At 43.1% G+C, this 26,881-nt stretch overlaps 1 protein-coding gene across 1 annotated transcript in view; it reads right to left on the reverse strand.

Annotated features, from left to right (window-relative positions):
* LOC135213215 (gastrula zinc finger protein XlCGF8.2DB-like) overlaps nt 1-26,012 on the reverse strand; it is a 154,923-nt gene extending 128,911 nt beyond the window's left edge. The window contains exon 1 of the mRNA XM_064247195.1: nt 25,769-26,012. The gene's annotated coding sequence lies outside the window, so the exon portion shown is untranslated. The remainder of the gene's footprint in view (nt 1-25,768) is intronic.
* Nucleotides 26,013-26,881: the final 869 nt, after the last annotated feature.

Below are 26,881 nucleotides of genomic sequence, written 5' to 3' on the forward strand. Positions count from 1 at the left end.
AACAAGGAGCACGAAAAACCAATCCCGACCACCTGACCACACTACATTTGTTAACACTACGATTTGAAAGGAGCATTCCCAAGACTCCTTCCAATCGACCATAAAAACACAACACCAAAAAACGTTTAAAAATACTAACTTAACTAACTATAAAGGATTAGGTTCAGCTCCTTGCCCCAGCAACGAATCCGCAGACACGAACGGTCCGAGAGAGAAGCACTTGTCATAAGTGACTCGCACGTCTCTTAAGTAATTTGATGCAAACACCGAATTGCACCTCCAATAGGTGGATTCGACAAGAGTCTGTATCTACATATTCCTATGATACGCTAAAGAGGTAGCTACCGCTCTGACCTCATGTGCTTTGACTCTTAGAAGCCTTAAATGTTCCTCTTCACAGGAAGCATGCGCTTCTTTGATAACGTCTTTAATAAAATACGCTTGAGCATTCTTAGAAATCATCCTCTTAGGATTTCTTACGGAACACCAAAGGCTATCTACATTTCCACCAAGTAGCTTCTTCCTCTCTAGGTAGAACTTGAGGATCCTGACTGGGCACAATGTCCTCTCTTAAGTCTCTCCCTACCAAAGAAAGGGACAGTCCCTTAATCTCAAAAGTCCTTGGCCATGGTTTAGAAGGATTTTCGTTCTTTGCTAAAAACAGGGGATTAAAGGAGCATACTGCAGAATCTTCCTTAAAGCCCACAGTTCCTTCTAAAGCCTGAAGTTCACTAACTCTCTTAGCAGAGGCTAGTGCAAAGAGAAAGAGAGACTTTCTAGTCAAGTCTCTGAATGAGGAATTTTGAGGAGGTTCGAATTTCTCGGACATTAAATATCTAAGGACCACATCCAGGTTCCAACTAGGTGGTCTTATAGTCTTGGCCTTCGAGGTTTCAAAGGACCTTAACAAGTCATGCAGATCCTTGTCTTCCGAGATATTAAGGCCTCTATGTTTAAAAACAGATGAGAGCATGCTTTTATATCCCCTTATTGTGGTAACGGCCAGATTGCATTTCTCCCTCAAATAAAGGAGAAAATCCGCTATTTCATTTACAGAGGTACTGGAAGAGGATACTTTCTGGACTTGGCCCATCTTCGGAACACCTCCCACTTCGACTGGTACACGCGAAGAGTTGAAGGTCTTCTGGCTCTAGCAATTGCCTTTGCAGCCTTGCGTGAAAATCCCCTCGCTCTGACGAGTCCTTCGACAGTCTGAAGGCAGTCAGACTGAGAGCGGGGAGGTTTTTGTGGTATCTGTCGAAGTGGGGCTGTCTGAGAAGATCCTTCCGCAGTGGAAGGGCCCTCGGGAAATCTATCATCCATTCAGTACCTCTGTGTACCATTCTTGGGCTGGCCAGAATGGGGCGATGAGGGTCAGTTTGGTTCCCTCCGTCGAAACGAACTTCCTTACCACCTCTCCTATTATCTTGAAAGGAGGAAAAGCGTACCCGTCGATCCCCTTCCAATCCAGAAGGAGACCGTCCACTGCAACTGCCTTTGGGATCTGAAATCGGAGAGCAGTAGTTCTCCAACCTCGCATTCCAATTCGTTGCGAACAGGTCGATATTGGGTCTCCCCCAGAGGTCCCAAATCTCGTCGCACACTTCTGAATGCAGAGTCCATTCCGTAGAAAGGACATGATCTCTTCTGCTCAGAAGATCTGCTCTCACGTTCTTCTCCCCCTGGATGAACCTGGTTAGAAGAGTTATTCGCCGTTCCTCGGTCCAAAGAAGAAGCTCCTTTGCTTTCTCGAACAGGGAGAAGGAGCGAGTCCCTCCCTGTTTCCTTATATAGGCTAGAGCTGTCGTGTTGTCCGAATTCACTTGTAACACGGAACCCAATACTTGAGGTTCGAAGTGAACGAGAGCTAGATGGACTGCTGCCAGTTCCTTCTTGTTGATATGCCAGGACACCTGTTCCCCATTCCAGGTGCCTGACACTTCTCTCGAGCCTAGAGTCGCTCCCCATCCCTTTTTCCGAGGCGTCTGTGAATAACACTAGGCGAGGGCTCGACAACTGAAGGGAGAGCCCTTGATTCAATCTGTTTGGCTCTAACCACCAACTGAGGTCCTTTTTTATGCTCTTCGAGAGCTGAAAGGAGTCCGAAAGCTCTTGGTGCTTCTGATCCCATTTCTCTCTGAGGAAGAATTGTAGGGGTCTTAAGTGTAGCCTCCCTAGAGAAACGAACTGTTCCAACGAGGAAAGGGTCCCAGAAGACTCATCCATTCCCTCGCGGAACATTCGGAACATGTTTCTCTAGGAAGGTCGTCACTTTCTGTAAACATCTCTCCTGTCGTTCCTTTGATGGATACACACGAAAACCCCGAGAATCCATCAGAATCCCCAGATAGACAATGCTTTGCTGGGGATTCATCTGGGACTTCCCGAGGTTTAGTAACAGTCCCAAGGACTGAACTAGATCCAGTGTTAATTTCAAGTCCTCCAGACACCGATCTTTTGATTGGGCCCTGATCAGCCAATCGTCGAGATACAACGAGATTCTTACTCCTTCGATATGAAGCCAATGAGCGACATTCCTCATAAGACCCGTGAACACCTGAGGAGCCGTGGCAAGCCCGAAGCATAGGGCTCGAAATTGAAAAACTTTGCCCTGTACCATAAATCTTAGGTACCTCCTGGACGAGGGATGGATAGGTACATGAAAAATAGGCATCCTGAAGGTCCAGGGACACCATCCAATCCCCTGACGAAGCGCTGCAAGAACGGAGGAAGTCGTCTCCATCGTGAACTTCGTTTTTACAACGAAGCAATTCAGGGCACTTACGTCCAGGACTGGTCTCCACTGTCCTGATGCTTTTGGCACAAGAAAAAGACGGTTGAAGAACCCTGGAGATTGAAGGTCTTGCACCCTTTCTATCGCCTCTTTTGTCCATCATTTCTTCTACTATTGAAGCACGGGCATGGTTCTTTAAAGAATCTCGGTATCTTGCTGTTAACTCCCTTGGAGTTGTTGTTAAGGGAGGCTTCTCCCTGAAGGGGATAAGGTATCCTCTCTCGAGGATAGAGAGGGACCAGTTGTCCGCCCCTCTCTGAGCCCAGACTTTCGCAAACTTCAGCAGTCTGGCTCCTACTGTAGTCTGGAGGACTACTTTTTCATTGTGGTTTAGGGAAGGGCTTACGTGCTGATCTTCCTCTCTTAACCGGTCTCCTACTCCTAAGAGAGGTCTAGCCGTCGTTCTCCCTCGAAAGGGTTGCTGAAAGCAGGCTTCTCTCTTTTAGCCAAAGGTACTGCTGGTTTTAGTCTTTTCGCCGACTGCGCAAGCAGATCCTGAGTAGCCTTTCCGGATAACGACTTAGATATATCTCTCACTGTCTCTTGTGGAAACAGGTGACTAGACAGGGGCGAATAAAGCAGAGAGGATCTCTGTAGAGGAGACACCGATTTCGTCAAAAATGAACTGAAGACAGATCTCTTTTTAAGGACTGCCGATCCAAAGAGAGAAGCCACCTCCGTAGATCCATCCATCAAGGCCTTATCCAGGCAAGAAAGTACACTTGTTAAAACTTCCATCGAAACAAAGTCTGGATCCTGTGCTCTCTTAGCAAGAGCTCCCAAGGCCCAATCCATAAAATTAAAGACCTCAAGTGTGCGAAATAGACCCTTAAGTAAATGGTCCATTTCGCACATTCCCCATGAGGCCTTTGCCGAATGAAGAGCGCGTCTTCTAGACGCATCCACTAACGCTGAAAAATCAGCATCAGCTGAAGAAGGGAGGCCCAATCCCATTGGCTCTTTCGTGTCATACCAGACACCTGGCTTACTGCCAAACTTCGAAGGAGGGCAGGAAAAAACCGTCTTGCCCGCTTCTTTTTTAGAGAGGAGCCAGTTCTCCAAGCTCTTGATGGCTTTCTTCATCGAAAGGGTCGGATTCATTTTCACGAACGAAGAGGACTTGGAAAGCTTAGTGCTTGAAAGCAGTGATCCCGGCGAAGGAGGATCTGTAGGACGAAGAGAGTCACCGAACTCTTGAAGAAGCAGGGCTGCCAGTCTCTTGTAATCGGAGACGACCGCATCTACAGGAAGTTCCTCCTCAGATACCTCTTCAAAGGTAGCATTAGGAGAAGAATGCCTCTTCGGAGAAGGAGTCCTAGAAGGAGAAGCGCTCTTTTCCTTTGAAGGAAGTTTGGTAGAGGCAGGAGGTTCTTGCTGCTTGAGAGGGGAAGAGCTCGCATCTTTACAGGTAACTCTATAAGGAGTAGGGCGAGAATCCCGTAACAGGCTCTTTTCAGGCTCTTGGCGCCTGTGAGGAGAGGCGCTAGCGTTCCATCGGTAGCGTCTATCAGGCGCTACACGTCTTGGGGTAGAAAAACGTCTGCTCTCATCCTGGCTCCTGCCAGGAGAGGGGTTTACTTCCTTCCGAATGTTCTCGTAAGAAGACAAACTCGTAACTCCTAAGGAAAGCCTAACCGGAGTAGAGCGTAGAGAACCCATCCTGCTCTTTACAGGCTCCTGGCGTCTGCGAGGAGAGGCGCTAGCGTCCCGTTCTGGGCGTCTGGAAGGAGTAAAACGCCTGTTTGAAGAATACCTTCTAACATCACGATGGCGCCTGCTAGGAGAGGCGCTAAAATCTCTCCGAGAACGTTCAGGGGGGCAAGACTTCTTCTTCTCTCTCTCTGCGTCCCGTGAATAACGGAGATTATCTTGTTCCTTAAGATAGCAAGGAGAGGCGCTTGTATCTCTCAGACAACGCCTATAAGGAGAAGAACCTTCTTTACTCCTAAGAAAGGATCGACTATCCTTGTCAGGAGAGGGGCTTGCGCCCTTATTCGGGCGTCTAGACGAATGTGGGATCCTACTAGAAGAAGCTCTTCTGGTCGGAGTAGTAGATCGCTCCTGAAAGGGAGAGGCGTATCGTAACGGCCTTGTAGGGGAGTAGCGCCTTCCAGGAGAGAGGCGCCTACCAGAGTCCGAACGCCGACTTGACGACCGTCTCTTAAGAGAGCTCTTTACTGGAAGAGAGACGTCCTTCCTGCGAGAAAGCTCCTTAGACAGCGAGCCTACTAACGAGGATAGCTGCTCCTGCAGTCCTACCAAGAACTTCTTTGTAGAAGTACGAATTCCTTTCGGAGAAGAAACAGGAGACTTCATCGCTCTCTTCTTCTGAGCGGGAGAATACTCCGGAAAAGGCTCTGGACTGGAGTCTAATGCGTCTCCTGCAGGCGCCTTCCAGGCTCTCTTCAGAGGGCGCGACTTAGACGCGGAGCTCCATCCGCGTCTTGGAGAAGTAGAATCCGAGTCGGACAAACACTTCCTAAGGACGCTTTGTCTATAGCTGTCCAAGGCAGCCTGGGACGAGCCTACAGGGCCTGCCGAAGGGACGCCTGACCGTTGGGAATACTCTTACATCCCCCTTGCGGCTTTCGACATTCCTCCTCCCTTGGTCATGGGAGTCTGAAAGAGGCAGGTCTAGGCCTAGGAGCAATGCGGAGTCGGTCAGACGCCCCCTCCACTACACTGGGGACACTGTACACTTCACTGCACACTTCACTCTTACCTTCCATTTCTCGTAATTGCCTCTGCAATTTACGGATCGACGCTTCCATTGCAGCTTTCTCCGATCGAGACGAATCTACGATTTCGCTGCGGGGGGAAGGAGCTGAACTTGCGTTAGCAGAAGGAGAAATTACATTAGAAATAGAAAGATTGTCCTGATCCAACGAGCAGGACCTACTTGAACTTTTAGCAGCTTTCCTAATTCTATCTTTCTCCAACTTATTTACATACGCAGTCAAACTCTTCCATTGAACTTCAGTCAAACTCAAACATTCGTCACATGTGTTACTAACTGAGCATTCATTCCCCCTACATTTAACACAAATAGTGTGAGGGTCCACCGCCGCTTTCGGCAGTCTCACCTTACATCCTTCTTTCACACAAACCCTAAAACGAGTTTCAGGCACAACATCAGCCATAATGAAGAATCCTAAGCAAATCCAAATAACGGTCCAAATCAGCGTATACCAAAGCCAAAGAAAGAATACTTCACCAAACAATCCTTAGCAAAGCAAGCAGAATTCCGTGCAGGAGGAACTAACAACGATGTTGTCAGCACCGGCGACAGAAAAAATCTGGTCTGAAAACGGGAATTGGTTCCTATTCCCGCCACCCAGCGGCTGGAGAGGGTGATCACCTGACCTACCTGTAGCGTGTGCCGCGAGTTTTGAATTCTGTCGGGACGTCAGAGACATAAGCTAAGTATATATCTGCCGGGGAAGTTGCATGTACAAAATTTGAATTTCTGTCGGGGACGACGGAGTCGATAGCTATGTATATATCTGACAGGTAAGTTGAATGTATGAAATTTGATTTTTGGAAATTGACTAGAAGTCCCAAAGAACTCGTCAATTCCAAGGTTTTCTGTAAGTCCTCCAGACAACAATCTTTCGAATTGGCCCTTATAAGCCAATCGTCTAGGTAAAGGGATATCCTCACCCCTTCCAAGTGAAGCCATTGAGCTACATTCCTCAAGATTCCCGTGAAAACTTGGGGGGCCGTCGAGAGACCGAAGCACAGAGCCCTGAATCGATACACTCTTCCCCCCATCATGAACCTGAGAAACTTCCTCGATGAAGGATAGATCGGTACATGGAAGTAAGTGTCCTGTAAGTCCAGGGACACCATCCAGTCTCCTGGACGAAGAGCTGCCAACACCGATGACGTGGTCTCCATCGTAAACTTCTTTTTCTCCTCAAAGAAGTTCAGGGCGCTTACATCCAAAACCGGTCTCCATCCCCCCGAGGATTTTGGAACTAGGAAAAGGCGGTTGTAAAAGCCTGCTGACTGAAGGTCCGAAACTAGTTCTATTGCCTCCTTTTCTAGCATCTGATCTACCACTAGATGGAGGGCTTGGTTCATGATGGGGTCCCTGTACTTGGCCGTCAACTCCCTTGGAGTGGTCATTAAGGGAGGTCTTGAGAGGGTCCAGGAATCCGCACCTCTCTGGGCCCAGACTTCTGCAAACCTTAACAGTCTGGCACCCACCGTTGTCTGAAGGGCTTGTTCCCTATTTCGATGTCTTGACAGACTTAGAGAAAGTCTTCCCTCTCCTGCTGGGTCGTCGTCCTCTAAACGAAGAGGGTCTGGAGGAAGAACCCCCTCGAAAGGGTTCCTGAGAAACTGTCTTCTCCTTTCTACTCTTGACTGGGAAGGAGGGACGAGGCTTCCTCGCCGACTGAGCCAGATGGTCCTGGGTAGCCTTGGCTGAAAGCGAAGTCGATATATCCTGGACTAGCTTTTTGGGAAATAGTTGAGCGGAGAGTTGGGAAAAAAGCAAAGAAGACCTCTGTGCGTGTGAGACGGACTTCGTCAAGAAGGAGCAATACATGGATCTCTTCTTGACCACTCCCGCACCAAACAAGGAAGCGATCTCGCTAGCTCCGTCCCTTACTGACTTATCCATACAGGATAAAACGCAATGAAGGTCTTCTGGAGAGAAAGACTCTGGAGCCTGCATCTTCCTAGCCAAGACTCCCAGAGACCAATCTAAGAAGTTGAAGACTTCGAGTACCTTGAACATTTCTTTTAGAATGTGATCTAGCTCGTTCATGGCCCAAGTCGTCTTAGCCGAGTTAAGAGCCAATCTCCTTGTAGCATCTACTAAGGCCGAAAAGTCCTAGTCGGCCGAAGAAGGGAGACCCAGACCCAAGGGTTCTCCTGTCTCATACCAAAAGCCAGTAGGTCCAGACAGTCTCGACGGCGGGAAGGCAAACACCGTTCTCCCCGCTTCTTCTTTGGAGAGCAGCCAGGATCCAAAGCTCCTAAGCGCCTTCTTCATGGACAGGGTTGGCTTCATCCTAACAAACGATGATCCCTTCATTGCCTTGGACGTCAAAAACAATGAGTGAGGAGAAGGAGGAGCAGTAGGGCTAAGGGAATCTCTAAATTCCTGAAGTACTAACTCTGTGAGTTTCTTATAAGAAGAAACCGCTGCCGTTCTGTTAGCTTCTTCGTCAGAGCCATCCTGGCCTTCTTGTAAAGGTGAACGAGGAGGATCCTTTGAAGAAGAGGCGGTCCTTTCAGGAGAAGAGCGTCTAGTCGATGAATGATGTCGTACAGGAGAAGTCAAGTCCACAGGTGATCAACGAGTCGGAAAAGAAGAATGCCTATCAGGCCTGGACTGTCTGAGATCGGACTCCCACTTTGAGTTAGCAGATATCTTGAAAGAAGGAGAGACTGGGCTCCTACCACGGGAAGAACCGTGGCCAGAAACGGGCGCCTGTCGCGAGGAGAGCGGCTGCTAGGCGCCGAGCGCCTACCAGGAGTAGGGCACTTGAGAGGCTCTTGGCGCCTCTCTAGCGGAGAGCGGCTGTAAGGAGTAGGGCGCCTCCCAAGTGACGAGCGCCTACCAGGCGAAAGGTGGTCACGAGGCTCTTGATGCCTATCCAAAGGAGAGCGGCTGCCAGGAGAAGAGCGCCTACCAGGCGCATGGCGCCTGCCAGACTCTTGACGTCTTTAAGGAGAAGAGCGCCTAACAGGAGATAAGCGCCTACGAGTTTCTTGATCCGTAACGAGAGGAGAGTGGCTGCCAGGCGACGAGCGCCTACCAGGAGAAGGGCGCCTGCGAGGTTCTCGGAGTTGATGAGGAGAAGAGTGTCTTGAAGGAGTCGCAAACCGTAGCCTGCTCTGCATGGAGCGCTTCTCTCCGATAGGGCGCACACTTGAGGATGATTGTTTGACAGGAGAAGAGCACCTGCCGGAAGAGGGGAGCCTATCCGGTGAAGAGTCGTCGCCATCCAAGGAGCGCCTGCCCGAAGTCTGGCACCTGGACGATGCGGAGAGGGAGCCAGGAGAGTGGGGCCACTCGCGCAAGCTCCTTCGCTCGGCAGAATCCGCCCCATACGAAGAAGATAGCATACGTCGAGGAGAGCGAGCCTCTGAAGAAGGGCGTCTAGATCTCTTGACTGGAAGCGACACGTCCTTCCTCCTACGAGATCTACTAGCCAGGGAGTCCGCCAGGGCCGAGATCTGCGCCTGGAGTCCCGCAAGGACTCTAGTAGGAGACTTCACAGGATCTTCATCCAAAGAAGCAGAGCGAGGCACGCGCGTAGACGAGCGATCACAGGATCTTCTGGGTCTCTTCACTTCCAGTGAGGGCTCCTCGAGGAAGACTTCCGGGCTGGAAGCCAAAGAACTGCAGGGCGCCTTCCAAGCTCTCTTCAACGGGCGCGAAGCATCCGGGGAGTTCCAGCCGCGCTTCGGTGAGGGTGAAGAAGACGAGGAGAAACATTGACGCAGGATCTCCTTGATACGATCCGAGGCAGCCTGGGACCGTTCTTCAGGATCTGCCGAGGGGACGCCTGACCGGTGGGGGCTCTCCCTAGCCCTCCTGCGGCTTTCGACTTTCCTCCTCCACTGGAACTGGGAGTCTGGAAGAGGTCTAGGCCTGGAGGCACTACGGAGCCAGTCAGACACACCCTCCACAACACTGGGGGCACTGCACTGATCACTAACACTGCCACTCTTACCTTGCTCTAATAAGCGAATCTTCAACTCCATGTTACGAATCGTAGCTTTCAAAGCCGCCGCCTCCGAAGACGAATCTTCGGCTGCAACCTGGGAAGGAGGTTCTACTTCTACATTAAGGTTAAGGTCAGATTCTAACTCGCTAACTCTAGACCTACTCGAGCTTCTAGAGGAAGCTTTGCGTACCCTATCTCTCTCCAACTTCCTTAAGTAGGAAGAAAGAGCCTTATATTCATCCTCATTCAACCCCTCACATTCCTTACATGGGTTACTAAACGAGCACTCATTCCCCCTGCATTTCATACACACAGTGTGAGGGTCCACCGAAGCTTTCGGAAACCTCACCTTACACACTTCAACCGAGCATACCCTAAACATAACAGGAGTCTTAACTACTGTATCCAAATCAGACATGATTAAAGCAAAATCCAGCGCAAAGTCAAAAACGGTCCACAAACAGCGTATGCCAAGCCAAACAGAACGAATATGTCACCAAATAATCCAAAATGATCTCCAAGCAAGCGAGAATTGAAAATATCTGTCGAGAGGAAACCACAACAGTTGTTGTCATTCCCGGCGACAGAGAAAATCTGAATAGAAGATGGGATTGGTTCATACTCCCGCCACCCAGCGGCGGGCAAGGTAGACCACCTGACCTACCTGTCGCGTGTACCGCGAGATTTGAAATTCTGTCGGGAATGTCAGAGACTATAGCTAAGTATATATCTGACAGGAAAGTTCATGTACAAAACTAAATAATGAGTAAAGTAAACGATAAAGGGAATAAAGCTTTGCACCTCATAAAGCGTGTACTCGTGTGCTGCCCGTAACTATGTTTGTGGAGTGAGCGCTTAGGAACCACGAACAGCAACGTAGTTCAAGTGCAATTTGGAGTGAATTAAGACTAAAACACGTATAATTACAATCAAATAAGCACTATGGAGTTTCAGTTGTGGTGGTAGTATGGATAAAAGCACCAATTACAAGGTAAAAATGAATTTTAGTTCAAACCATGACCCTGGGAATAAGAAGTTTCATACTTTCACTAATATACGCAACAAAATGTTTTATTGTGATGATTACAACTGCAATCTTGAGTAAGATCAATAAAAGTTACATATATATGCTAACATTGTTCAAATGAGTGCTGAGAAAGCTGGGAAAGATGGTGGCTTGGCTGTGGTTACGAACGGCACGTCATGCGGTTGACGCAATATTGGATTTCAAAACTGCCTTGTAAACATATTTTACGAAGACTTCACGTGCTTATTTTAGTTTGTATGGTACTTTCATATATCACATTATGTTGACGCAACTTCAATCTTTTGAATGGTATGCTTAAAGATGTAATTGTATTCTTCTTGTTTCACCAATTAAATATCGAGTGAATAAGGCTGAGCCACGCGATGACGATGGCTCCACTGCAGTGTTTCCCCCTAAGTAAGGACGATACTGATTACCCGTGTAGGTTAGGCTACATTCGAGATGCCATTTCTCCAACAATCGTTAGGTTTTTTGGAGAATAGGGTAAAACACCAGCGACTACCAACCCTTATCACGGTGTACAGGTCTTATTCACTCGATATTTAAATGGTGAAACAAGAATACAATTACAACTCCAAGCATACCACTCAAAAGATTGAAGTTTCGTCAACATAATGTGATATATGAAAGCCATATACGAACTAAAATAAGCATGTGACGCTCTTCGTAAAACATTTTTTCAAGGCAGTTTTGAAATCCAATATGGCGGCTACCATGGGATGTACCAGTTTTGAACAGTGACGAAAATCATCTTTCCCAGCAATCATTTGAACAATGTTAGCGTATGTATGCAACGTTTATTGATCTTACTCAAGTTTGCAGTTGTAATCAGCACAATAAAAATGATATTGTTATGATACAATAAAGTTTGTTCATACTTACCTGGCAGATATATATATAGCTGTATTTTCTGAAGTCCGACAGAATTTTAAAAACTTCCGACACACGCAGTGGTCGGCCAGGTGGTTAGTACCCATTCCCCGCGCTGGGAGGCGGGTATCAGGAACCATTCCCATTTTCTATTCATAATTTTTATTTCCACTGTCCCCTGAGGGGAGGTGGGTGGGTACTTGATTATATATATCTGCCAGGTAAGTATGAACAAACTTTATTGTATCATAACAATATCATTTTGTTCATGAAACTTACCTGTCAGATATATATATAGCTGAATCCCACCTTTGGAGGTGGGAAGGGACAGAATAGAAGGATTTTGGGAAACAAATGCATGCAGATGATTTACATCTTGGTTCCACCTGTTAGCATAGCTGGCTTCGTGGTTACTGCCACGTAAGTCTGCTTGTGCTACTAGAGTTGCCAGCGAGGTAGAGACCTATATAGCTGGTGCACTCCAGATGATCTGTCAACAGGGGCGAGACCACGACGTGACTAGACCATATTGACCATACCATGAGGGCTAAGAAGTAAAATAAATATATATATAAAAATATATATCACCACCTGACCAACCTAGCCAAAGTTAAGGTGTTTTAACTAAGGCTTAAGAGTTGAGAAGTCGCCGTTGTCGGCGACTCATCAACTAAATTAAGAGCTCTTCCTAACCATTTTCTACAGGATAGGATGAGTGTTACTTCTTGCCCCAAGATTGTGTCTGCAGACACGTATGGCCCTAGCGAGCAGCAGATCTCATATGCCATCTTCACATCTCGCAGGGAGTGTGAAGTGAACACAGAGTTGCTTCGCTAAAACATGGTACTCAGGATGTTGCTGAGTGCCATGCTCTGTTGAAATGCTTCCGAGGCCGCGCCCTCACCTCGTGAGCATTCAGATAAAAAGATTTCAAATCTTTGTGCAAACACAATGAAGGAGCATTTTTGAAAGAACTCCTTAACCCTTTAAATCCCATTTCATTATTTATGATTATTTATTTTTCAAATTTTAAGATTGCTTTTAAAATACAATTCTAAGCAATTTTTATTGAGAAAACTTTTTTGTATAAGAGTTACTTTTTGCGTAAAATAGGTGTCACCTATAGGTGACGTTGGGCAATGAAACAACAGAATTTGTCAAAACCTGATTTCATTCATCTTTGAATTATGATACAGGTCATGTAAATTCTTTATCCTTTCTGAAGGATGCATGAAGATGGAAAATTAAGTATAATTCATATATTTAATACAAATTGTTCCACTGCAACATAAATTGTATAGCTGTCATTACCAAAAAAGTTGACCTACAGTAACTTGAATATTACAATGCTTCGATTCACCTTACTGAATAATCTGTTTTCTCTTATCATTTTGTACTGAAATCATGCAGTGCTATGCTTTGCCTTATTGGATGATCTATCTCTATCCTTTTGTATGGAAATCATACCAACAGTGAATATGGAGAGCAACTTTGCATTTCTGACACCTGATTTGAGTTCGCTCATGACACTCTGCACATCTGCTTTGCTTGCAGGGCTCCTTTACATGTCCTTCATCCAGGTCTTTTCTCACCATTTTGTGCACTCTTTTGTCAACACTTCCACTGCTTGTACACCTCTTTGGTAGTACTTTATAGGTTCCCAAAAACCCTTGTACAATAGAACGACAGTAGTCACAATAAGTCATTTTCGTATCTTCCAAGCATTGTGGCATGCTGCATCCAGTCCAAATGCAAACAAAGGGAACCACAATTTTTTTCCTCTAAATGCAACCCTCTGTCCTTGAATATTTTCATCAAATCTGTCTACTCCTCCCATGAATTTATTGTATACTGAAATAGCTTTGGGACAATATACACTGATTTTGGTTCGCTTTTTATTTATAACACCTACCCTCTCAACTTTAGCTACAGGATTCATACCATGGGATGTTGAAGCTAATGTAACAATACTGAATAACTGCAGTATTTTCTGTTGTTATCATTGCCATTGAACCTCTTGCCATTTCCTTCATTTGTTTAGATCCAGGAAGAGGACATTTCTCTGTTCTGTTTTCTCTAATAGTTAGTTCCTGTACCTGTATGTCCCATTTCTGAGAAAATGTCAAGAAGAGGCAAACCTGTGAGAAAATTGTCAAAGTACAAACTGTAGTTGGATCTAATAATTTACTTTTTTTCTTTTTTCGGGGGGCACAACTTATGAAGAAGGTTCAGCACAACTGCAGCTCCCAATCCCATACTGTCTTGCATGGGAAGCTGGTTTGCTTTTGACCCCTGGTAAGGGATGAAGTGGATCAGATAACCTGATGGAGAGCATGCTGACCAGAGCTTATAAACAAATCGTATTGGCTTGCCATGTATGTGCTGCTTTTTACTGTGCTTTCCATAATAGGGTACCATAGTTTCATCAATGGAGATATGGAGATATTACTTGTCAGCAGGTATTTTGAATTCTTGCCGAAAGATTCATTCAACATGTCAAAGTATTGCCTAAGTTTCCTAAATTTGTCATGTTCTGGCAGATCTAAGTTGTCACAAGTATGAAGACATTGATGAATTTCAAGGAATCGGCTTCTCCTAATACTACTTGCAACAAGTTCATTGTGAACATCTGATTTAGTTTCCCAAAACATTCTAATGTACCTAGGAGTCAGATACCCTGTCAATAGTAGAATAGATATATAGACCTTCATTTCTTCTTGAGTCACATTTTGTACATGATTTTTCTTCATAGCATACTTGTTCGACATTTCTACAAGAAGATTTATTATATCAGAATTATATATAGCATCAAAACATTTCACAGGTGAATCTAATTCACCATCAAAATTTACAGTCTCTGACATATCTATTTCTTGCACAGAATAACCAATAAAATTTGGATTCTCCTTCCAATTTCTCTTCTTTCCTTTCAGTTTATTACATTTACTAATCTTTTCTGATTCATCACTGTTATCTCTCATATCACTTCCATTTCTATCTTTTACAAAAACATCACATTCAGTCAAAATTTGTGCAGAGGTAAGATGATTCAGATTTCCTTCATTTTCATCATCGGAGTCTTCATCAGTTTCTTCAGCATCATTTGGTGGAATCTGGATAATTTCCTTTATTTCACTAGTTCTGAAGCTATTTTCTTCATTATCACTGTCATCATCCTACTAAATTAATTCTAGAATCTCATGAAGAGTCAAAATGAAACAAGAAAAGAAGTATATATATGCAATGGAAACTGTACTATATAGTTACTGTAGTGCCTAATGTCACCTACAGGTGACAGTCAAAGATTTTGTTGGATTATCTTTATGTTTTCCAATAGGTATTTTGATTCTGAACATGGTGTTATCTTCATTAGATATTCATGAGTGGGAAAACAGTTAAAAAAAACTTTTCACCTAACTCTTGATTCTGCAGGAAGACATTGTAGTGGAATATTTGAAGAAGGATAAAAAAATGGCAAATTAATCTCTTTTGCTCAGCTGTAGACACTAAGGTAAACAAAAGATTTCCAGATATCTATGAAATATAGAAAATGGAAGTGTGAAGGATCATAGAAAAGGTATTATTAGGGTAACTTCTATAACTGGGCAATAAATATGAAGATTTAATAAAACCTGTCACCTCTAGGTGACTTGGGCTTTCTCGGGTTAACACTAAAGCCAGGGTGTTCTTCGATACGGGCAAGTCTGGTCTTTTTCGGAACACTGCAGATTGCCGAATGACTTCGACTTTCTTGAGTTTTATGTAGATAAAAACTTGAGAGACCCGACAGGGCACAGGACTCTCTCTGGCTCCTGCCCACTAACTTGTGCATCCTTGCTTCCAAGCTCCTGGCCCAAGGACAAAACGGGTTTCCATTCTTAGGCCACAACGGAAGGCTTAGAGAGCACACCGCCTTGTGTTCTCTAAAGCCAAAACTTGTGACGATGGCTTAAAATTTCACTAACCCTCTTTGTCGTATCTAGGGTGGTTAGAAGAAGGCCTTCCTGATCACATGCAAGAAGTTAACAGGTAGGAGAGGTTCGAATGCTTTAACATCAAGAACTTCAGACTACGTCTAAGTTCCATATTGAAAGCTTCGATCTGGACATGCACAGTCAGTCCGTCTGTACTAAAGTCAGGTGACCGACCAGTTGACCAGTCAGACGAATCAAGGACGGCAAGGCTGTACCCTGAAGACATAAGGCACTATTCTTCGCTGAAGGATGAGTGTCTGGACTGCCTGTGCGATTCAATCTAAGCAAACCTTGGGGGTGTATCAACGCACCCAACGTCGTCAGCGAATCAACTCCTGACTCGAGCTTCTGGTGCCAGGAGAAAGGAGCGAGGAGCAAAAAGGCGATTCAGTCCCGAACGGAAGAATGCCTGTACAGTCCAGCCTGGTCTCATGTTACACGATCATCGGGGGTGTATAAACGCAACCGACTTCGTCAACAAGAAACTCAGGGCTACTATATGTCGCCTGATCTCGCACGAGTGTCTGACTCCGAGAAAACAGGTGAGACAAAAAGTAGATGGTGAGCGAGATTCGAGATTCCACAGAACTCAAAGATCGTGAAGGGCTTTGTTGTTTGACAGACGCAAATCTCTGAGCCCAAAGGCCGTCAAATCAACATATTTTGCGTATTCTTTAATAGTTGTGACTGCCAGCTTATCCCATTCTTCAGACGAAATGGAAGACGGTAATCTTATTCCTGTCAACATCTCGTATAGCCTGAACGGTAGGTCAGACTCAGAGCGGAGAGGTTATAGGTACCTTTCGAGTTAAGAGTAGACCGACTCTCTCGGAAAAGGTCCTTGGAAAGTGAACTAGGAAGTATGGTGACCTCTGTGAATCCAGGATCCTGAAGGCCAACATGTGGGGCGATTCAGCGTCATTGTCGCTCTGTGACGTCATAAATCCTCTTATTACATTTCCTAAACGATTGAAAAAGGGAAAAAAAAGACTAAACATCCATCCCCGTTCAATATCATAGGAAGGCATTTAAATGGTACCGATCCCGGATCGAGGAATAAGGGAGCGAGAAGAAGAAGCCTCTTCGTCCTCAACATATCGAAGAGAAGAATGAAAGGGCGTCCCTAAAGTCTCCACAACTCTCAACTCACTTCTAAATAAATATTCCACTCGGAAGTCAATAGTTGCTGCCGTCGATCGAGACGATTCGTACGGACTTTTGCAATCCTGTAACGAACCTCTAGAGGATCGTTACATTCTACTACGCCTGTTGTTATAATAGGCTCTTTCTCGTAAACTCGAACAGGGACCGAGAGAAGATACTTCTTAAGATATGAGAGAGCTGTGGAATATCAGAGTTGATCTGGACCACTGGTTCCCAAAAACTCGTTTCGAGGACTGGAGGGACTACGAATCGCTTTACTTCTTTCAGATTAAGATCCAGGACATTGAAACCCTATCCAGATGTCCGGCACCTTCTTTCTATCACCTCAGGTGATAGACGCACTGAGAGATGTTCAGAATCATTCCTAGATCTTGATAACATTTGTTTCCCCGGTAGGAAGAAAAAAACTGTGATCTTAATTGCAGTCTATTCGGGGAAACAAACTTCTTCCGGAAGGAAATGGTCCCCAGCAAGCTCATCCATTCCCTCCCCGAGTATGCTTACTTCCCTAATAAGGCTGCGTTTTGCCTAAGCAGGAGAGCATATAAAAGTGCAATGTTGCGGTAGAATCGTAGACGAATCGGTAAGTAGTTTTCTATTACCGTGCGGTAACGAGCACCGAAAGGATTAAGAGATAACTCTGTTGAACATAGTAAGGCAAAACGAATGCAACGTTTATTCATTCACGTAAGAAATCCCTTCAATCTTAGGCTAAAGTCCGTGATTGTAGGACAGAGATACAGTTAGTCAGTCAATCCGCAGGAGAGACGTAACCGCCAGCACAGAGATACGGTTAGTCAGTCAATCCCGCAAGAGAGAGAGACGTAACCTACCGCGCATGACAGCGCACGATCTGTTACTGGTGGCTCGGTTGGACTGGAGGACAGACACAGCGTGACAGCAGCAGCCAGCAGCTTACGAATGTCGTCTCTTAACTTTATGTCTGGGTTGCCAGCTACCCTATTCTACGAAGAAATAGGTCCGTTATTTTTTGAGCAGATAGACTCTCAAGCTGGAATATTTAAGCGAAACTGAAAAACGCTAAATATATAGATGCGTTTGTGTCGTCAGAACACTACCATACAAGGTAAAAGATAAATCGGAAACTCCTGGAAGGCTGCAGGGAGTAACGATTAAATGTCCTTAAAATAGACAATAGACCTCTCGGTTGCCATCCGAAGAGGTAACTACAGCAAGCGTATATGACTTGAACCAACCAGAAATAAAATAACGCAAGGCAAAATGATATTGTTATGATACAATAAAGTTTGTTCATACTTACCTGGCAGATATATATATATATATAGCTGAATTCGGAAATACAGCTACATACATATCTGACAGGCAAGTTTCATGAACAAAAACTTAAGAGAATCGAAGCAGTCAGCTCAAGCTTCTTATGTTATTGGACATAAGCGTTCATTGACGTAGTCTACAAGTCATTTCTTGTACGAGTCTGCGAATGACGAATGAGAGCTCTTCCGAATCTTGTCAATAAGAGCTTATTCGCTTACGCAATATCAAGTTAATGAGATGTTTGTCAATGAGAATAACCCATTTACGGGACAAAGAGATATTTTGTCAATGAGGGGATACCCACTTACTTGACAAAACGATAGTATATTGTCAATGGGGGAAAGTCACTGAATTGACAAAACGTAATCCAGGAAGTCGAGCATTTTATTTTTCCGATTCCCGTCTCAAACGAGGAAGGGGCAAGAATCCTGTTAAGAGACTAGGCTTACGGCAGGTAGAAACGACGATGTTCAATTCGGCAGCGTAGTCCCGACTAGAAACTAACGAAACCTATCATCTGAAAAACCCTTTCAGATGGGCTAAAAAGCTGCAAAAATTTATCCTGGGAAGAGGAAGAAATTCTCCAACCAGCTTCCTCTCCCGTATCACAACTAAAGCCTGCTAAAGCTTAAAATTTATGGCAGTATGGCAAAAGAAGTCCTATCTTGCGCTTTCCTGAAGAGCGTCCTTTTGATGAGTACCTTTGCAAGAATCCTACTGAACATTGCCGAGAGTCCTGACGTGCAGGACATCGAGCCTTTACCTAACCCGTAACTGCCTTATCGCAAAGTCTTGACTACGGTAGAGAAAACGAGATCTTCCCTAGAGCTTTCCTTAACTCCATCCACCTTTGCGAAAAGCAATATAATATTGACAGAGACCTCTTGAATTCACGAAACCCGAGGGTCTTGCTGGGTTTCGAAGACGAAGTTGTCTGTTCACTTTAAGCTTCCTCCGAAGCACTGCTTACTTCACATTCTTTGCATGTGAGGTAAAAGGTATCACCGAAGGTAGAGGTAAAAATTCTTGAGGCCCAAATCGTAAACAAGAGCTTGAAGAGTTCAATAGAAACGTTCAGCCAGGCGACACCACCTGGCGTGCGCTGGCGCGCGCGCTCGGCGTCCACTGGCGAGCAGCGAGGCACGCTCGGCGTCCACTGGCGCGCGCGGAGTGCGCTCGGTATCCACCGGCGTAGCGCTCGGCGTCCACTGGTGCGCGCTTGGCGTGCACCCGCGCGCGCCTGGCGTCCATCCGAACGTCCCGTCCAAGCCGAGCGTCAAAGAAGCGTGCAGAAAAGCGTCACGCTCCTGACAGGCGTCCAAACAAGCGAGATACATCTCGAGAGAAATCCGACTGCACGAAACAGTCCCTCAGGAGAAGGTTGATCGTGTGAGAATACGAGGGCGAACTGAGGCGAGGGAACGCCTTCTTATTCTCACAGTAACAAAGCTCAGACGTCGCTCAACAAAAGCGTCCTGCTACTAAGACTTCTATTTCATATTTTCTCGGTGGAAAGACGTACACGTGATCAGCGACGTTCGCCTTCTTACTTCTCACTGGAACGCATAACGAGAGAGAGAAGGACGTGAAGCGCCTCTTCTATAAAGCTTCTATTTAGAGGTACGAGTCCTTCCGAAAGCTCCAACCCCTGCGCGGGGAGGACGCTTCGGAGGACGAGAAGCAATCCTTCAGGATTCGTGCACGTGCACGCACTTAGGCAGTCTGGGGATTTTCATCAGAAACTGCCGAAGGCACGCCAAATCGGTGGGGGTTCCTCGTAACCCTCCTTCGGCTTTCGACATACTCTCTCCCCGGGTCCGGGTCCTGAGAGTCAAGCAGAGGTCCCGGCCTAGAGGCGAAATAAGGCCGATCTGACGCACCCTCCACCACACAAGGGGCACTGTCACTGCACTTAGCCACTTCGCTATTGCTCTCTAAAGCAAGCACTTTCGATTCTAAGATACGAATCGAAAGAGTATTAGAGAAAGGGCAATAACCTCTACAGACACTGTTTAGGGCCCGAAGGCAACATTACAGGGTTATGAGAAACAATAACAGAAGTAACACTCTTCACAACAATGAAGGAGAGCGATCACCTCTCGCAGACATATTCATAACCCGTAGGCCATACTACAGGGTTAGGCAAAAAAAAGTCTACAGGAAGGTTAGCAGGTTCACTACCCTGACTTTTGTTTACTGATTAATTGCGTACATACGAATCATACGTTTTCCTTACGGAATTAGACATGTTTACTGATTAATTGCGTATACGAATCATACTCTTCCGTTACGAATTAGACAAGTCTCACACTCCTTACATGACAAATCTCAACAAAGAAGCAAGACTCATACCCCTCGTGCATACCAAGTGCGGATCTACCGAAGCTTTCGGTAGCCACACCCTATCTTTGCAGACAACATCCTCTGAAACTAGCCTAACTAGATTCAGATATCTTATGCAAAAATGAATCAAATTCAAATCAATTTAAGATAGCGTATGTCTAGCCACAAATCCAAGTAAATAAATTAAAAGACAATTAGGATACTTAGCGGCAATGAAGTTTCCAAAATCTAAGACGGAGGTACTGGCAAACAGGTGTTTCCAGCACCGGCGACAGAAAAATTATGAATATAATGAAAAGGGAATGGTTCCTGATACCCGCCTCCCAGCGGCGGGAATGGGTACTAACCACCTGGCCGACCACTGCGTGTGTCGGAAGTTTTTAAAATTCTGTCGGACTTCAGAAAATACAGCTATATATATATCTGACAGGTAAGTTTCATGAACAAACAACATTTTGTTGCCTATATTACTGAAAGTATGAAACTTTTTATTCCCGGGGTCATGGTTTGAACTGAATTCATTCTTACCTTGTAATCGGTGGTTTTTATCCTTACTGCTATCACAACTGAAACTCCACAGTGCTTATTTGATTGTTATTATACACATTTTGGTCTCAGTTCACTACACATTGCACTTTAAACCCGTTGCTGTTGCTGGTTCCTATGCGCGCGCGCCACAAACACAGTTACGAACAGCAGACGACGAAACTGCAAAGTTTTATTCCCTAAATTGTTTACTTTATTCGTTATTTAGTTTAAATTTACTTTGTTATTTAAAAATTTTATTTTAATTCATGTATATTATCCCTTTTTTGCAACCAAATTACCCCAAAAAATTACAGATATTTCTAAAGTAGATACAATCAAATGTTTCTAACGTTTCCGTACATCTGGCTGCCGAAAACCATAGAGGAACAACTACGGATAAGTGCAAAGAGGAACGACTACGGATAAGTGCAAAGAGGAACGACTACGGAGAAGTGAATTATATACATATATTTTTTTTTTTGCTTTTTTGTTTTTGCTAGCACTTTTCATAGATTTCAGTCTATATTAGTATTTTGAATTTCTTTAATAACCATATGCCAGAAATAAATGTAACCTTTAACGTTTGCATGCTAAGAATGGCAAAATCATCGTTGCCACATTAGTGGAGGCTTCACACATACAGTGGGGCCTCGCTTAGTCGCGGATCAGCAATCACGGATTCAGTTAATCACGGGTTTTTCCTTGGACTACTTCTCAGTCTATAGGTATATCCTGGTGTGAATCACAGCATCTCGTGCTTGTCCGGTGGTAGGCTAAGCCTCGTCCGTTTCCGATAACCAACAAATGCATGAACAGATTCACATTATGATATTAACTGACAATAAAGGTAATAAAACCATTCTCACCTTATATATTATTGGCATATCTTCATAATATATAGCCTATTCATGGAATAATTCCACGTCATTGACATCAACTTGTAGTTGAGCGGCCAGCAGAAATGTAAACATTGAGTTACACTTCACAGCACCTTTGTCATTCTTAACCTTTTAGAAATGTTAATAGTAGTAGTTTAATTACAGTAGTAATAACATTTAGGAAAACATAAATTTTCAATTCGAACTTCATTATTGTTTTGGTATAAGTAATCAACTTCTCTGAAACATGCAGGTCATAAAAACGAATAAATTACGTATGTTGTTTGCAATCGGCGACGAAGCGTAAACGTAATAAAACCATTTTTACCTTATATATTATTGTCATATATTCATAATAAAATGCAAATCTTATATATTATTGGCATATCTTCATAATTAAAAGCCTCTTCAAGGAATAATTCCTTGGGGAATCCATTTTTCAAAAGACAAAAATACACTTTACATGTTTACAGTATACAATGAACAATGATTACTTCATTTTGATGTGATTACATTAATATTACAATATGGTTCTCTAAGCAATACAGTAACTATTTTTTTATCATAAATGTATATTCACTCACGAAAAAATACAAATATGACCACCGTGACGTCACCGTTCTACAAAGTACGCGATGTATTTTTACGTAAGTATCCTCTAAACTCTGTCATAAATCACTTTACTTACTTTTTTGTGAAGCCCAAATGCTATGTATATTCCGGAAAATAAAACTTAACGAAATACGACATTGAATTTTATCATAGAGCAAGATTCGCTGATTACTGTTTTCTTTCTTCTTTTCATGACTAAATGCATTTTTAGAATAAAACTCATTCACATATTTTCAAATACTATGAATGTAAATAGCAAAATCTCTCTCTCTCTCTCTCTCTCTCTCATCACTATAGAAAAAAACTATAATACTGATCTATTATTATCGTAATAAAGAACAAGATGGTCCCCGAAAGAATAAAAATATGTGTTGCTATACTTTATTTCTGTGATTTACGAAACTGTGCTTCAATACAACTTTTACAGTTGACTGAATGATTATCACATAACAGTATACAAGAGAATATCTTATCACTATCCATGTTTCATTTCTTATCATCTTAAAATATCTAAAATACAAATTTCATAGTTATTCTCGTGCTAAGATAGTCAACAATACTCTAGTCCCAAGCTGCTCTCTCAAGCTATTCTCGTCCTAAGCTGCTATCTCAAGCTATTCAGTCACTCTCGTCACAAGCTTTTCTCTCTCTCTCTCTCTCTCTCAATGAAATATGATTACTGTATCATAATATCATTCACTATCCATGTTTCATTTCTTATCATCATAAATATTTAAATTACAAATTTCATTGTTATTCCGAGCTAAGATAGTCAACAATACTCTAGTCCCAAGCTGCTCTCTCAAGCTATTCTCGTCCTAAGCTGCTATCTCAAGCTATTCAAGTTACTCTCGTCACAAGCTGTTCTCTCTCTCTCTCTCTCTCTCTCTCTCTCTCTCCTCTCTCTCTCTCTCTCTCTCTCAATGAAATATGAATTACTGTATCATAATATCATAAACTATTATGTGCAAAGTTAATAATAATAATAATAATTCCATTAATAAATTCGTTTCTTTTAGCAACTAAATTGTTTTCCAAAATAATTCTTTCGGTAATAAACGTCCATCAGCTGATTCTAAACGTAAACAAAAGACAAAACTAGAGTTTTATTGCTGTATTTGCTGTTTATACATTAATATAGTTGGGTGCTGTAATCATTACAGTAAATCATGTTTTTATCATAAATATGTTCATTCACGAAATAGATATACTATGTACTTTAAGTTTGGTGCAGCAGCCAAATCATGAAAATAGAAAGGAATTGTTAGGTAATTATAATTTTGTTTGCTGATCTGATACAGGGGAAATTGAAGATAGGAAAGAATAACTTTGAAACTGTCTTGAATTTAGTTTAAGGTGATAGTTGAAGAAATATTTGGTGCTTGAACTAAAGTAGGCAGTTATAAACATTGAAATAGTGGTCTTGGGTGGTTAATTATTAAAGTAGGCGGTTTTAAAGCAATTTTCAGGGGGGGTACCAGGATAACACGGGTATTTACTTATCACGGGGGGGTTCTGGGCCCTATCCCCCGTGATTAACGAGGCCCTACTGTACGCTGTTTCATTATTATAAACAGTTTCCATGAATTCTAGTTGTCATAGTAATGCAATAATGATAAAATTGCTTTAATATTTATGTATATATACTTCCAATACATAGCCTAATTTCACCAATTTCAACGTTTTGTGTATAGTCTTATACCCAGTTTGGAGGGTCAACACATACCGAATGGCAACAGAGAGAGAGAGAGAGAGAGAGAGAGAGAGAGAGAGAGAGAGAAAGGAAGGCGAAGGAACGAAGGAAGGGGTGGCGGTGGAGGGGGGGGGGAGAGGTAGTGTTGTTTATTTTTTATACGCATGTTCGTATCCATTTCTGCATAATGAAGTTTTTGTCTCTTGGTACAAGGACAAGTGTCGTTATTCTTTATGATTAGTGATTCACGATACCCTTATAAATTACGGCACTGGGTGTAATACTCTAGCAAAATCTCGTTCTGATACGAGTGTTCGTTACAGAAATAGGTATTGCCCAAAAACGTGCTTGCACTGTCTCTGAAACCCATAGTAGGTATGCTGCTTAGTTGTCAATCAAGTTTTTTGTAATCAAGTATTTTTTACAAGCTAGCTATTGAATAAATTTGTATTTTTCTCAATCAAAACATATGCCCCTCAATGCTAACTTTCCTCTTTTAACAACTTTCTGGTCATTGCAAATTCGGCCCCATAATTTCTTATGGTGCGAAAACAGAGGCGCATCGACCGAAAACGATTGCGTCACACTACGGCGGTAATCCGGCAGTAAAACATCTTCATATATCCAAAAAGTAAATAATGAAGATATATATGTGCATTACGATTATACCAATTACATGAAGAGCTGATGATCTGCATGAATAACTGGTAAACTGTTCTGCAAGAAAGTTGAGTAAAGCAATTATTTACAATAGGTACGAAAGTCAAGATGTCGTGACGTCATAATACAGGACTTAAAAGAACGTTCTAATTCCAAAAAATAATTACTTAAATTTGAGTCAGAATCGAGTTACTTTTTCAATAACGAATATTTTCAAATTAATCATCATAAATGTGTAAAATATTGATGATTTACTATTTATTTAAAAAATTATCGAAGTGCACGCTTCGTCGTCGTCTTCTACAAAACAGTTGTTTACTCGCTGAGGAAAAGTTTTCCGTTTGTTGTGATAAAAGTGCCCCAGTGTCTGTGGGCACAAGTGGTGTGCGGATTTATCACAGGAAATGGTTAGTTTATTGACACAAGCGACTCCGTAAACATCGAGATGGCGTCAATCTTCTAAATACCTCGGATTGTAAGTAAAAATGTTGAACGCGTTTTGGTGAGATTTGCACTACGTTTGAGACCGTTTTCAGTACCCTCTGTTTAAATCTTAAAATTTGGCCTTAATTTCTAACTTTGGAGAAAATACTTACTTCGAAAGGATAGTAGGGGTCTTTAGCTCCGTTTCTCACCAACAACAAGTCGTGACTGATGCCCATCTCCGATGTCAGGATGCGTTATAATGTACTTTTTTTGGGATTGTATACGCTGATCGACCATGGTCCACTCTGGACCCTACGGTTATTTACCCTACCTGTGAAAAGAAACGATAAAAAACTGGTGAAAGCCACAATTTACACCAGTCATTTTGTAGTATAAATCCACCTCTACTAGGACATAGGGCTATAGCCTAGCCTAGGCTATAGGGTTATAGATTAAATTGCCGTTCCTAAACTTTCCATGAAATCATTAATAAATCATACAGTATCACTGAACCAAACACCTTCAACATAAAGTAGGCCAGGATACAGGATACAGACATCCTGTAGCCTACAGTAATGAGATCCTACAGAAACTTAAGTATAGCCTAATCTTAACATTAGCCTTTGAGTGAATCTTTGAGATATCATCATAAAATACAGTAATTCATTTCATTTAGACAGTCTTAGGTTAAGACCCCATAGAAGGCTAAGGTCTTTAGGGTAACCTAGGAGTTAGTGATACAACCTACAAACATCTTATAACTCACCGAAGCAAAGGTCGTCCATCCCATACTTACTTATGATTGACTGATTGATTGACGCTCGAGGGCGAAGCCCAAGACACCACTTGCACTCTTCTTTCCTGACTCTCACGGTCCTTTTAGACCCACACTATTACACTATTTATCAGTTATATTTGCAATTGATCAACTACTTCGCTTAATTGTGAATTGTCTCGATGATTAAGACGGCAATTATTATAGAAGATAAAAGACCTTTGAATAGAAGTTAGGTAGCTAAGCTACTGATGCAGTCAATGGCGTCAGTTTGTTGACATTTTGGGCGTCTTTTATTTGACAGTGTTTATGTTTGGGATTATGGTTTAGAAGTGGCTCTGCTTGTTTTCATTCATTCTAATAAGTTAATTGGTGGACAATTGTAAGCAATCGTTGGGAATATAACTAAAAATTTAAATAATTTACTAATGAACTGGATAATTTAATGGAAATTATTAAGGCAAATAATTAATTCAAGTTATGGCGGTTTGTTTACGTTTTGGGCGTCGTCTCCTCGGGACTTCTCGTTCGTGGTTCATGTTGAATTTGATGTTTTGATTCAAACCTAATTGATGAAAGGGGAAAATTTAGATGTAATCATTGGAGAAATAATAAAAAATATAGATAATTTATTTAATTAAGAGTTTTAAGATAAATGATGATAAGTACTGTCGTGAATTTCTTTCTACGACTAGTTACGGACGGCGTGAGGACCAGATATTAGGACAGGTAGCTGGGTACTGATGATTTATTTATGTTGTTGTTGTTTAAGATTAAGCTGGCTTTATGCCAGCACGGGCTCTTGCTCAAGAGCAGCCTGTAGTGATTTATTTACAGACGAACTGGTTGGAGCAGAAATGACTCTGAGACAGTAGATTTGTGTTTTCTTACAAACACATTTAAAGATATAGCTAAAGCATACAAATAATGGAATTACATGTGTTATTCATCGGCGGAAAGGCCGCGGAACGCTCTACAGAATGGTAAAAGGAACAATTCTTACAAATATTCCCCCCCACCCCCAAGACAATGATTATGGATAATTATTGGATGAAAAATATCTTGGAGGCAGGAGGCGACCCTGTGTCCTTATGACACTTGTTGTGGGGCATAATCATATAATATATATATATA

Source organism: Macrobrachium nipponense, chromosome 42 (assembly GCF_015104395.2).
Source record: "Macrobrachium nipponense isolate FS-2020 chromosome 42, ASM1510439v2, whole genome shotgun sequence".
Lineage (NCBI taxonomy): Eukaryota > Metazoa > Arthropoda > Malacostraca > Decapoda > Palaemonidae > Macrobrachium > Macrobrachium nipponense.